The sequence below is a fragment of the Ursus maritimus genome, unplaced genomic scaffold, assembly GCF_017311325.1.
Source record: "Ursus maritimus isolate PB19 unplaced genomic scaffold, ASM1731132v1 scaffold_24, whole genome shotgun sequence".
Taxonomy (NCBI): domain Eukaryota; kingdom Metazoa; phylum Chordata; class Mammalia; order Carnivora; family Ursidae; genus Ursus; species Ursus maritimus.
The window spans coordinates 32768178-32780562 of record NW_024424897.1 but is presented as its reverse complement, the minus strand read 5'-3'; positions in this window follow the sequence as shown (position 1 = coordinate 32780562).

Here is a 12385-nt window from a genome sequence, read left to right as displayed (position 1 = left end):
CAAAAGAAAATGTATTATTCAGTACTGACAATTGAAACTAAAAAAGAAAATGTATTATTCAGTACTGACAATTGACAAGCTAAAATTTAGGGGGTTTTTGCTTGTCCGTTTGTTTGCTCACACGATGGAAGCTTGCAAGGAAAATTATGTTCATTGAAGAAAATAAAGTGCAATATATTCTTTGCATATTGGAATTACAGTGTGGGTAAATTTTTGACCCCACTATATGAATGTTTGTAGGAGTATTTTTCCAGATTGTTTTTTCTCCTGATGTTACGCCCTTTCTCAATTCGCATGTATTACACCCTTTGAAATGAACTGTAGTCCCCATTTTATTGACCAAGGAAGCTCCAAATGCAAATACCAGCTTTGTCTATTCTGGAATTGGCAAGAGTAAAGCATGAAGCAAGACGCAGTAAGGTTAAGAATAGACTCAGTTCTTTGTAACCACAAGAAAATGCCCACCCAGCCATTCTGCCCTTCTTTTTAATTTGTTCCTTTCCTTTGGTCTAAATACACTTAACAATCAGAACCATAGAAAGCCACGTGCACCAAGACCACCATTACTCACCCCTGTGACCATTCCCCTGGGTAACACAAAACGTTTAATAGGCTTGTCCCGGCATCTGATAACAAAGGAAAAACACATGGCAGATCACAATAATGATTTTGTGTCATTCTGTAATGATGAAAGAAAAACCTGATCCTGCATAATAATCGCTTTGTTATTCATGGAACTTAAATGGCATCTCCTCATGAATTTTAATGTGCCATCCATTTTCTCACTACTTATCCCCCAAATTCTATGTGAGCCTTTGCAGGGCATCATTCTCTTATCTCTTTCTTTCTTCCAAAGACATAATTATTCTATCTAAACCAAAAGGCTTTATTTAGGACGTTGTCTTTTTACTGTATTGGTCAGAAAGCTGGTCTAAGTTGATTAAATAACCTGGAAAGATCAAGCTGATTTCTGCACTTTTTTCCTGTATGTATGTTGCTTGCTTTTTTTTTTTTTTTAAGATTTTATTTATTTATTTGACAGAGAGAGAGAGACAGCCGGCGAGAGAGGGAACACAAGCAGGGGGAGTGGGAGAGGAAGAAGCAGGTTCCCAGCGGAGGAGCCTGATGCGGGGCTCGATCCCAGAACGCCAGGATCACGCCCTGAGCCGAAGGCAGACGCTTAATGACTGAGCCACCCAGGCACCCCTATGTTGCTTGCTTTTAAAAATAGTTTACTTTTTAATAATTATCTGGAACATCACGCAATCATAAATTTGTGCCTTTTAAAAGAAATCATAATTAGTGGCATTCATAAAGGTACATTACTTTGCTCGGTGTACTAAAATTTAGGGAATCGTTTGCAATACTTTTTCTTCTTATTCCTCATTAGTAGGCATAATTCATATTGAAATTCAGTCCCATATTATTTGTACCAAGTAATCTCAAAATTATATAAAACTAGTCTAGATTTTAAGCTATTTAAGGACACAAACTTCATGTCTTATCTTTGTATTCTATGAAGTATCCAACTCAAGGGCTTCCAAATAGAAGGCCTTCATAAATATTCACTTAATAAATAAAAAGTATCTTTCGTAGAAAACAAACCAGTGGTTGCTAGGTCTGGGGGTGGAAGGATGGAACTGGATGCAAAGGGACCATACGAGAACTTTTTTACAGTGATGTTAATAGTCTACATATTGATTGTGGAGTTGATTATACAACCATATGCATTCATCAAAGATTATAGATTAATAATTGATTAATTTTGTTGCATGTAAATTATCTCAACAAACCTGATTAAAGAAAAAACCTTGTGATAATATCATGGTTTCTTCATGGGAAATAACTAATGACACATGCTGTTAACAGATAACTAGCACATTCTTGTATGATCAGATAACCTGGTTTTACATCAACTTTGAAAATTTCTAATTTCTTGATTAAATGACCAACAATTAAATACTACCAGGTGTCTGGCCCTGTACTATGTCTTTTTAAAAATTCTCACACCAACAAGTACTGTCAAATAAGAATTGTTATTCCTTCTTGCTCTACACTAAGGCTCAGAGAGGTTAGGTAAACTCGTCCAAGATGAGATACTTTATTTTTTTAAAAATCAGTGTGTGCAGGGGTACCTGGGTGGTTCATTTGGTTGAGCTCCCAACTCTTGATTTTGGCTCAGGCCATGATCTCAGTTGAGGAATCAATCCCTGTGGGCTCTGTGCTGGGCATAGAGGCTGCTTCTCTCTCCTTCTCCCTCTCTCCCCTGCACCCCTTCCACTGCCCACGCACGCACATGCGCCAGCACTTTCTAAAAATAAAAAATAAAAATCAGTGCATGCGTAAATATAGTTTCAAAGAGACTAAACTAAACACTTATTTGTAATTTAGGAAATTTGAGGGGTCAGATGATTCTGTCCAAAAATTACCTGTAGTATTAAAAATAAAAATTTTAATTCAGCAAATAATTATTTGCTTACTCTGTAACAGACACTGTGCTAGATATTCCAAGAAATGTGATGCTGAAAATATATAGACTTTGCTTTCAAAATACATACCATATTACATGGATATGAGGTGCATGAATAAACAGCAGTAATATCAGGCAAAGTGTGGGGCTCACTAAGATTAGAAATAACCTTACACCGAAGAAAGAAGAAGTATCTTCAATTTCTGCTAAGTTGGTTAATTTTAAAAATACAACCAGCCACCGAGAGGAATTTAGGAGAGCTTCATGCTTAGATGATTTTGAGATAAAAAAAAAAAAAAGAAAGGCAAAAACTTTTCTCCTTCCCTTGTTCTATTTATTTATTCTCAGCTCAAAGCTGATCTAACCATTTATGCATGTGCATGGTTGGCTGCTAGTCCGTAGACTGTTCCTTGAATACCTCTCTGACTTTGCTCAGGTATCTGCGTAGGTTTTCCTCACAGAGGCCTTTCCTGACCATGCTACCTAAAAACTATTTCATCACTCTCTATCCCCTCCTCTTTGTTTTTCTTCATATCATTTATTGCCATCTGACATTATGTTAAATATTTCTTATTTGTTTGTCATTTGTCTCCTGCAGTAGTATTTAAGCTCCTTGGGGTGGGACCCATGTGTCTTGTTCACTATTGTGTCTCCAGCACCTAGTTTAGTACTTCATACTTTTTTGTTGAATGAATGAATCAATGAATGAAAATGAATTCTAGACAGGTTTTTCTGACTGCAATGTCTCATCTCCATGTCTTTTAGTCTTCACTTGAGATTCCACCAATTTTTTACCTTGTGGTTATTTGATTTTTCCTAGAGGTTAATATTTTAACTATTTTGAAGTAGAAACATACTTTTTTGCAGTAAGGCACACAGGAGAAGAATTTGAGCTCAAAAGTATGGCTATGTTTTGCATAATTTTTCCAAAACTGAATTGTGACAACTCCTCTATGTCTTAGCCCAGGTTTTCTAGAAAAAAACCTAAGACAACATTTAGACAGTTAATTTTTATTGTGTATTAGGGGTGTGTGAAGAGGGGTGATGAGTACACTTTCAGGGAAGGAAGAACAAGGGAGCAAGGGCCACAGCACCTTGAAGCTGGTCGCTTGCTCATATGAGGCATCTCTGGAGAGGTTGTATGGGTCTCAGAACAATCTGTTTTGGAGGGAAGAAAAGAAGGGCAAAAGATTCCTCTCCCATGCATTTCTGAGTTGTGCTAACTGGCTTCTCCAAGAAGCTGCTGGGAAAGCTAGAGCCTGCATCGGTCCAGTCAGGTGGACCAGGTTCCTAAAACTGCTGTGGAAACCCAGTCCTCAGCCCCGGTAATTTGCTTCACCCCATTCCCATGGCTATAAAGCACTTGACTCTGCTATCGTGGCTCTCTTTTTTCAAAAAAGTTTCTTTTTTCTCTCTATTTATTTATTTATTTATTTGAGAGAGAGAGAAAGAGAATGAGCAGGGGAGGAGGGGCAAAGGGAGAGGGAGAAGCAGGCTCCCTGCTGAGCAGGGAGTCAGACGTGGGGCCCCATCCCAGGACCCTGAGATCATGACCTGAGCCAAAAGCGGACACCTAACCAACTGAGGAGCCCCTCTGCTATCATCTCTTAATATCTGTCTGGCAAGGAAGCAAGCCAAGTGGCCAAGACTTGGGGGCAGGTGGAGCCAAGCAGAGCAGTGATGACATAAACTCCCAGAAATTATTCAGGGCAGTTATTTCTAGCAACAAAGGCTCCAGCCGCATGTGTGATATGTAGCTATATCTAGCCTGTCTCCAAGTGCTCACTCCTTGGTGTTATTTCCAGTCTAAATTCCCTAATTCTGCACCTCATTTCTTCCACATGTCTACATTCTCTTCCAAAGTAGTGGGTTGTTGTTGTTTTTTTTTAACTTTGAGAATTTTGCTCAGCAATTGAAGTGAAGAATTACTTTAAACCCTATGCAAGATATAATTAATCTTAAGTGTTCTTTATTTTGTAGATTAGGCATATTAATTCCAACAGCAGATATTTATTAAGCACCTACTATGTGTTAAGCACCTTTCTAAGCACTAGGACCATCAACAATGAAGAAACCAGTCAAAAATTTGCAGCATACACTTTAGCGAGGGGAAGGGAAACAGACAATAAATTATAGGAACAAATAAAATATTTATTATGTTGGATGATGATAATACTATGAAAAAATAAAGAAGGGAGGTTTTCTTTTTAATTCCGTGAGCTTTGAAAGGACAGCTATGAACCTTCAGGGAAAAAGAGAAAGAAGATGTGAATGGAGTATTTAGGGAATGAAGAATTCTATGGGCTTGGAACTCTGGAAGTAGCCTGGGGGATATAGAACATCATGGCTTCTATGTGCAAGACACAACCTTTGTTTTTCCTCTAACACTTTGATGCATCATTTTAATTTAATTTTTTAATTGAAGTATAATTGACATACATTATTATGTTAGTTTCTGGTGTGTAACAGTGATTTGACAAATTCTATGTATTACACAATGCTCTGCCATGATAAGTGTAGTTACATCTGTCACCAGACAAAGTGATTATAATATTTTTGATCATATTCCCTATGCTGTACTTTGCATCCCTGTGACTTATTTATTTCAGACCTGGAAGTTTGTACCTCTTAATCCCCTTCGCCTATTTCATCCACTCCTCCCCTTCTGGCAACCACAAAACACAATTTCTTATCGCTTTCCCCATACAGATTATAGGCAGGACACACTGCACAGAGCATTGTATCCATGGGAGATACAATCGCTGTTAACTCAGCTCTCTCCACAAACAGATTATATGAAGTACACAGAACGGAGATCTGGCAACTCCTTCTATATAACGGAGATACAGCTTCCTGTAACTCCGAATTACTCTTCACGCGTATAGAAGGGTCACAAGCTACAGAACTGAATAAGATACAGAGAAGAGACTCTTTATTCTCCAAGGAGATTTTATGAAGTACATGGTGCACAGAGTTTTATGTTCCTTCTCTATGTCAGATACAAATTCTGGAAAGTGAGCCCTCATTTCCAAGTGGGGTACCTGAAATGTCCTTAACTAGGGGAGGAACTTGGGAGGTCGGAAGAAGGACCCCAGCCAGGAGAACTTGGGGAAGAATTCCCGCGTGGTAATTATTAGGTTGAAATTAGGTGGAGACTCAGACAGCGATGTCGGTTATTGATGACTAATATGCTATTAAAAATGAGGATCTCCAAATAAAACTTCACTTAAGCTGGACATGTATTTGATCTCAGAGTTGTAGAGCTGAATGGTCTTAACCAGCTGAGATGGTCAAGTCTCATGATGGCAGGACTCCTCATGGGTGCCCAGAAACAAAAAGCACAAATATTAAAGTTTACCCTATTACCCCACTAGGTAGATAATTCACTCTTGCTGAAAGGGCTCATTAATTTTTTCTTTCCAGCTAATTACAGGTGCTTACAAATTACCTATGTCAGGTACTTTGCTAGAAGTCAGAGATACAAAAGTAAGCAAAAATTGACCAGGGTCTTGTCCTCATAGAGATTATAATTACAACTATAACTCTAACAAGGGCTATTAAGAAAAGCTCAATTGGGATGCCTGGATGGCTCACTCGGTTAAACATCTGCCTTCAGCTCAGGTCATGATCCCAGGGTCCTGGGATCGAGTCCCGCATCAGGCTCCTTGCTCAGTGGGGAGCCTGCTGCTCTCCCTGCTTGTGCTCTCTCTCTGACAAATAAATAAATAAAACCTTAAAAAACAAAGAAAATCTCAATTGAATGTTGAAAGTATGTGTCTGAAGGATAGATATGGTCAGGGAATTGAGGCTTGGGCTGAGTTTGTAGGCTGGGGGTTCAAATAATATATATATATATATGACCCTCAAATTATATATATATGTATATATATATATATATATATATATATACACATGTGTATATATATAATATTATTCAGCCATCAAAATGAATGATATCTTGCCATTTGCAATGACATGGATGGAGCTAGAGTGTATTGTACTAAGTGAAATAAGTCAATCAGAGAAAAACAAATACCATAAGATCTCACTCATACGTGGAATTTAAGAAAGAAAATAGATGAACATATGGGAAGGGGGGGAAGCAGAGAGGGAAACAAGCCATAAGTGACTCTTAAAGATAGAGAACAAACTGAGGGTTGATGGAAGGAGGTGGGTGGGGGATGGGCCAGATGGGTGATTGGCATTAAGGAAGGCACTTGTGATGAGCACTGGGTGTTGTATGTAAGTGTTGAATCACTGAATTCTACTCCAGGAACCAATATTACACTGTATGGTAACTAACAAAATTTTAATTAAAAAATAATAAAAATAAAGTGAATTTTATAATAAGCCTTTGTCCTTCTGTCTCCATCTCCTGGTTTCCCCTCATCTCTTTTTAAAAGCCTTGTTTATAAGGACATCCAGCCCTTACAACTGTGAGGTCACAACCCCTAAAATGCAAATAACTAAATATTTTTCAATGTCTTTGCCTCCATTTTTACTGATTCAAACAGATGATTTCTACAAGCATCCAGGCTGTCAGTGAGGTCATTTCAGGCTAATATGTGTCCCTTGAATGTTATTTTATTGTTCTAAATAAAACAATTGAGAAAATGTACCATAATATAAGAGACTGTGTAAGAGCTTAAATGGAAGGTGATCTCTCTTTTTCGAGATTTTTTTTTTTAATCTCTCAAAAAAGAAAGAAAATCTCCATTGGGCATGCAGCCCAATGCCAGGTTTGAATTCACAACACTGAGATCAAGACCTGAGCTGAGATCAAGAGTCAGACACTAAAACAACCAAGCCACCCAAGGTGCCCCAAGAGATTCTTTTTTAAAACCCTGCCTTATATGCAGTCATGTGCAGCCCCTGCCTACTATGGATACTAGAAGAGCTAGGGATGCAATGGTAAGAAGTACATAGTCCCTGCTGTCACAGGGATTATATTCTAGAAGGTGAGGCGGCTGGAATGAAATGTAATAAGCACTGTAATATAAGAAGTACAGGAGAAGGAGGAGACGTGACTAAATGTAATACAGTACCCTAGACTGGATCCCGAAACAGAAAACTGACATGAGTGGAAGAGTTAGTGAAATCCAAATAAAGTCTGTAGTTTGGGTAATAGTATCGTATTTATGTTCAGTTTTAGTTTTGACAAATGTGTCACAGCTGTGACCATGTTAACGTTAGAGGAAGCTGGGCGAAGGGTATATGGAAATTCTATACTATCTTTGCAACTCTTCTATAAATCTAAAATTGCAAAAAAAAATTAGTAAAAAGAAGGAGAAAAAGAAAAAGAATAAGAGCAAGGTGATTTGGGAGCACCCCACCTAATTTAGGGATCGGAGAAGGCTTTCAAAGAAAGTAATGTTTCAGCTGAGAACTGAAGGTCAAATAGAAGTTAACCAGACAAAGATATAGGAAGAGATGTCCAGAATAGTATACAGAATATTTAAAGGGCCAGAAGCAAGAGAAAGCATGACAAATTTCTAGGAACCAAATAAAATTCAGTATGGCTGGAAATTAGAAAAGAGTGGGTGGGGGGGATGAGGAGAGGGATGGGAAGGTAAAGCTAGAGTGGTAGGACCCAAAGGGCCGTAAAAACCATATAGAGAAGTTTGCATTCTTGGGCAATTCCAAGAAGAAATAAAAATGACTAATATATTTTTTAAAAGCTTCCTTTACTAGTAGTCAAAAAAATGGAAATTAACTGGATAATATTTTAACTTATTCAATTACCAAATACTTTTTAATTGTAATACTCTGCTGCTGAGGGTATGAAGAGAGAGTTTCTTACACTCTGCTGGTAGTAGTGATCTTTCTGAAAAGCTATTTGGCGATTTAGATACCAAGTTCCAAAAATGTTCAAATCCCATTATCCCTTTAGTTTTACTTCTCAGATGTTAGTTTAAGGAAATAATTAGAAAGACATTTTTTAAATAATATGAAAAGACGTTCCTCATCATAACAGTATAAAACGTTATATGATCTAGGTGCCAAAATAGAAACATAACTAAATACATGACAGTTTCCATATGATGAAATTTTATGAAAGTATTAAAAAGAACATTTACAAAGAATTTTGGATTTTTAATGACATGTTATAAATATATTATATATGTATATATAATCTGTATATGTCTGTAGACAGAACTGGCTACATAATTTGCAAAGCCTAGTGTAAAATGAAAACGCAACATGTCTTGATAAAAAACTATTTATAATTCCAAGATAGCAATAGTAGAGCCTTAAACCAAAAGTAGGGCTCTTCTGAGCATGAGTCCTGTGTGACTGCACGGGTTTCATGCCCTTGAAACTAGCCATGCCTATAGAAAAAATACGGAAAGAAAATATCCCAAAGCATTATTAGTGACTATCTTTGGGTTTGGGGATTACCGATGATTTTATTTTTTTACTGATGATTTTTATTTCATGTCTTTTATAAATTTTCACAATAAACATATATTGCTTTTTCAAAAATCTTCAAATGAATTTACTTCATGAAGAAGAAAAACTATTCTATAAGAAAGGACTATGATACAGGTTTTTAAAGGTGAGCAAATAAATTAGCATACGTGTAAATGCACATAAACAACTATTTGCTTATAAAACAATTATATTGCTGATTCCGTTGTCTATTGCTGCACAAGATTGCCCCCAAACTTAAAGACTTAAGCAAAATAACACATTTTTGCTCTGAGTTATTCTGCAATTATTCTGGGCACAGATGGCTCTTCTGCTGTTCCCTGTGGGGTCTGATCGGACTGAAATGTTCAAGGTGGCTCCTTCCTTCATGGAGCCTCACCTGAGAGGCTGGAACGTCTCGGGGCTAACTGAGCATCCTAGTTTTTCCATGTGGATGCTATGACAGAGTTCCTGGACATCGGTACACAGTGGTTCAAGGCTCTAAAAGAGAATTCAGAGGACAAGTCCCAAAGTGCGAGCAGTTCTCAAGCCTCTGTTGGTACCATGCTTGCCCATGCCACATTGGTCAAACTAAATCACACGGCCATGCTGAGCTGATGTGACAGATTATATAAGGATGCCTATACCAAAATATACAGTTTCTTTTCTTAAAAAATATTTTTTAAATTTATTTTCGAGAGAGATTGTAGAGGGAGACGGAGAAGCAGACTCACTGCTGAGCAGAGAGCCTGATGTGGGGCTCGATCTCATGATCCTGAGTTCATCACCTGAGCTGAAGGCAGACCCTTAACTGATTGAGCCACCCAGGCACCCCCAAAATATACAGTTTCTGAGGGCCACTAACATAACAGTCTGCCACAATTGCCTAGTTGTGGAGTTAAAAAAGATAAAATTAGATTTATGGTGACAATAATAAATAATGGATAGTATATGAAAATAGTCACCAGTTGAGTTTTATTTCATATATGTAGAATTTCAAGAATTTCCAACATTTTATATAGTGCCTCACTTGAGATTATGCAATATATTTTGAATCTATTAACTTGTTGCTATTCATTCATTAATGATGTGATTATCTAGGTGAAGGGGATGAAGAGCACACTTATCGTGATGAGCACTGAGGAATGTATCGAATTGTTGAATCGCTATACTGCACACGTGAAACTAATATAACACTGTATGTTAATTATACTGGAATTAAAATTTTTTAAATGATGTTTTTATCTAAGAGTATCTTAAAAAATTTTTATTTGAGTATGGTTGACATGCAATGTTACATTAATTTCAGGTGTACAACATAGTAATTTAACTTCTTTATACATTATGCTATCGTCACCACAAACATATATTGCTTTTATAACCAGTGAAAAAACGGTATGATTCTTTAACACACCTGCCCCCCCTCAAAGAAATAAATTATACTGAAAGCAGCACTACAGTAAACTGCATTCTATTTTGCTTTCAGACTTTTTCAAATATCCATTTTGGGCCACTGGGAATAACAGACCTTTTTTTTTTTTTTTTTTTTTGAAGTTTCTACACTATGTTTTTAAGTCACTGTAGAGAACAGAGCAGAATACAAAAATGAAATCAGTTCTTTGCTAAGTCAAAAAAGCAAGCCAAGCTGAGCCACAAATAACACATTTCCATCTATTTTTGTCCTATGTAGAATTAGATATTTGGTTGGACATTGAACATTTGCATGAATGGTGCAATGATGAAAAATTTGTTCAGTGTCCTTAGACCTACATTCATACAGTTCACAGCAAAAGGAAGGAAGACCTACAGTCAGGATACTGCATCCTCAGCACTTACTCGTTCAGACAAAGATTCAGCGATACATTTTTTTTAATCAGAAAGAGGCTGCATCAGGAAGACAGTAAAGGACACCTTAAGCGAGAGAGCACGACCGGGTTAAAAATCACAGAGGGTATTTGCAATGCATTCTTTTAGGATGTATACAGAGAAACCTTAACAAGTTGAGCTGTTAATGACTTACAACTAGTTGTTTGGGGCACCAATAAAGTACAAAAGCCAAGGCAAATCAGTTAATCCTTTCAGTGCCCCAACAGACACTCTGTCTAGGTATGAAAGATTGTCCTTGAAGGCTTCAGATTTTGGTATATTCTCTACTGTATTGCATACTCAAATAATTTCCCCCCTTGTGCAGTTTCAAACAGAAGTAATATGAAAAAAAAGAAAAGAAAGGAAAAGAAAAGAAAAGAAAAGAAAAATGATTGGATACCTTTCTCTGTCCCATGTTGTATGATTGGTGTATCATGAGAAAAGCCTTTCTTCAGAGTACCTACTAAGAAGCTGGGGATTGAAGCCAAAGAAGCCAGAAGAGGACCACTTGTTTCACTTTAGGAAGGAAAGGAGACCCAAAGAGGAAGATCTTGGGGGAGAAAGAGGAGGAGGAGAAGTGAGAGTGTCCAAGACAGGGAGGGAAGTTGAATAGAGTTGAGAAAGAGAAATATGTGAGGTTGATGTTTGAGTAACTTTAGGGAGAGAAAAATGTTCAGACATTCTTAAACGGTGCTGCTAGTGGTATATTACAACCACTTCTCTGTCCCCCTTGAAACCCTCAGTAAAAAATTATTACTCATTAATGTTTTTACAGTAAGATTTCTGTGGTTTGGGTGAGATGGCATTTGACAACGGCCTCTGTAGGGAGTTGGAGAGGGCCAAGGAATGTCAGGTACATTCATGTTGCAGGTTAGAGAGAGTAAAGGGGACTCCTTTCTCTCGTGTTTATTTTCTACAAGGGTGGGGGAGGATAAAGTTTTCCTCGACCCTCTTAGGGCCCCTGGCTGCATCTGAAAATCAAACGGCAAAGAGACAGAGTGACAGGAGAAAAACACACAAGTTCATTTAATGTAAGTTTTATGTGACATGGGAGCCTTCATATGGAAATGACCGGAAGAAACAGTTAGACCTAAGTACATTTATGCTAGGCTCGATGAGGAGTGATTATTCTTTTTTGTTGTGAAACAAGATTGATGAGATGGACATCACAGCGCCAGTCCTAGATTGAATAGAACTAGCAGGGAAGACTTCTCAGAGGAGCTAATATTTAAGTCGAGGAAGTCATATTTGAGGTCTAAAGGAAGACAAAAAGTTAGTCAAGTGAGATGACCGGGAAAAGAAATTCCATTGAGGAGAAGAGCTTATATGAAGGCCTTGAGAAAGGGAAGTGGTTTTGAGGATAGCATTATCCGTGGGGGATATATTCCAAGACCCCCAGTGGATGCCTGAAACCACAGATAGTACTGAACCCCATATACCATATGTGTTTTTCCTGCACATACATACCAATGATAACGTTTAATTTATAAATGAGGCACAGTAAGAGATTCACAAAAATAACTAATAATAAAATAGGACAATTACAACAATATACTGTAATAGAAGTTATTGAATGTGGTCTCTCTCAAAATATTGTATTGTACTCACCCTTCTTCCCATGATGATGTGAGATGATAACAT